This window comes from Octopus bimaculoides, chromosome 28, assembly GCF_001194135.2.
Source record: "Octopus bimaculoides isolate UCB-OBI-ISO-001 chromosome 28, ASM119413v2, whole genome shotgun sequence".
NCBI classification, from domain to species: Eukaryota; Metazoa; Mollusca; class Cephalopoda; order Octopoda; family Octopodidae; genus Octopus; species Octopus bimaculoides.
The window spans coordinates 18321579-18324081 of NC_069008.1; positions in this window are offsets into that span (position 1 = coordinate 18321579).

Consider the following 2503-nt stretch of genomic DNA (forward strand, 5'->3'; position numbering starts at 1 on the left):
GAAATCGTAAAACATTTGTCATGATAACAGTTTATGGCGTCACAGGGTGGAGGGGTGGAGGGAGAGTAGCGCAATTGTAAGGTATGGGGGTGTAGAAGGTGGCGGGGGTGGTGTTAATAGATGAAATCGGAACATCTATGGAAGGAATACTTGGGGACGTGTGTATCCCCTACATATTTGCTCTCGTTGGGGAGAGCAAATCGCTTCGAGACAGTGGAGTCCAACGATCTGCCGCCGACGTTCAGGGCCTGCTCTGGCATTTTTTAACGTAAAGTCGCTTTGAGAAGTTTTTTCTGAGACAAAATCTGTATATTTTATAAAGGTTATACACTTCGGTATTTTAATCTAATACTGTTCGTATATTGAAAGCCAAGTCTATCTATCTATCTATCTATCTATCTATCTATCTATCTATCTATCTATCTATCTATCTATCTATCTATCTATCTGTCTGTCTGTCTGTCCGTCTGTGCATCTATCTATGTATCAATCTTTCTATTTAAATATCTAAAGTATATATTTATATAATGTATGTATGCACATGTTCGTGTATGTATGTATGTATGTATGTATGTATGTATGTATGCGTGTGTATGTATGTATGTGTGTGTGTGTGTGGGTATGTAAATGTATATATATATATATAGGGAGAGATAAATACAGATAAATAAATAGATCTGTTGTATGTACAAATGAGAGAAAAAGCATTTAATTTTTCCGGAACATTTTCAGCGCGCGCACGCGCGCTTCTTGTACATGTTTATGCATGTATGAATGAACGTGTGTATATCTGTGTACGTGCATATTGTGCGTGTGAGTGTATGTATGTGTGTGTGTGTATACACACATTCACACATAGATGCATACGTGCGTATATACACACATATATATATATGTGTGTGTGTGTGTGTGTGTTTGTACATCTCTAGGTCCATAAAACCGAGTATAGAATGACAAAGTAGGCTGTGCATGTAGAAACAACAACCATCTGTTTCTCTGACAGGAGGGGGGGAGAGATAAGAGAGAGAAAGAAAGAAAGAAAGAAAGAAAGAAAGAAAGAGAGAGAGAGAGAGAGAAAGAAAGAAGGAAAGAGAGAAAAATAAAGAATGAGAGAAAGAAAAAGAAAGAAAAAGGAAGGAAGGAAAGAAAGAAAAAAGAAAGAAAGAAGGAAGGAAGGAAGATGGAAGAAAGGAAAAAAAGAAAGAAAGAATGTATGTGTCGGGCAGAGTGTAGTCGAGCGCCAGCCAAGATTGAATTCTCGCCCTCGACACAACACCCACAACCACAGCGACACCAGTCAATATTGAAACCGTACCTTCTGGTATATATATATATATATATATATATATATATATATATATATATATATCTGTGTGTGTGTGTGTGTGTGTCTTTGTCAGTGTTTGTGCCGTACCACCGCTTGACAACCAACGTTGGCGTGTTTATGACTCTATAACTGAGCAGTTCGGCAAAAGACGCCGATAGAACAAGTACCAAACTTTTAAAAAAAACGAGTCCTGGGGTCGATTCATTCCACTAAAATGTCTTCAAGGCGGTGCCCCAGCATGGCCGCTGTCTAATGAATGAAACAAGTAAAGGATAAAAATGGCCTCAGAGATGGGATCCCTGGTGAGAATCCCTTAAGCCACTTTTTAGTCAAGTTTTGGGGTCTCAAGGAGGACGTTTTTCACTGAGATGAATTCAGGTTTATTAGTTCGTCCGTCGTTGTCGACGATGACCAAAGATAACACATGGGAGAAGAAGACGAGGCCCACTGTCTCCGGCTGTGTCCACTCAATCCGATGCATGTTCGGAATACTCGACGGCAGGTCGGGCATGAGTGGTCTGCTAGGACTGAAGAAAAGGAGTAGGCCCTGGACTTGCGCAGTTCGCGTTTCCTTTGTGTCCCTGCAATCCTGTTCTGTTCGTAGAAAGTGGTGTCTCTGTTGGCGCATCTTCAGCAGGTCTTCCGCTTGCGTTTCCCAGGTGTCCGGCTTGACCTCAAAGCTCTCTTCACTGTGGTGTTGAGTGTGTCTTTGAAGCGCTTTTTCTGTCCACCCTGGCGTGCGTTTCCCTTCCGCTGTTCCCTGTAAAACAGTCCCTTGAGGAGTCACGTGTCAGGTATTCGTACAAGTCCACCTGACTTGCGCTCTCCTCAGATAATGGTGGCTTATCTGGGTTTCCCTTGAAGAAATTCTCCAAATATCATTTGAAGTTGATGGGGCCTTTTTTCTTCTTTGATTTGTTTTGGGATAATGTTAAATACAGCTGGACCTTTTGGGGAAAAGTCATTGAGCTGGGGTGCGTGTTTGTTGTGAAAGCTTGAATTTATGCAGGGGTGAGGATATGGTAAGAGGCCCCGGCCATTGACGATCTCTGAATTTGAAGTTCAGGTTGTCGGGGCCATGCTGAAAATAGCTGTGTGTATACCATACAATAATAAATAGAAATATTTTTGTTTAAGGGACAAAGGAAGGGTTCACTCCCAACCCTTAATATCTTA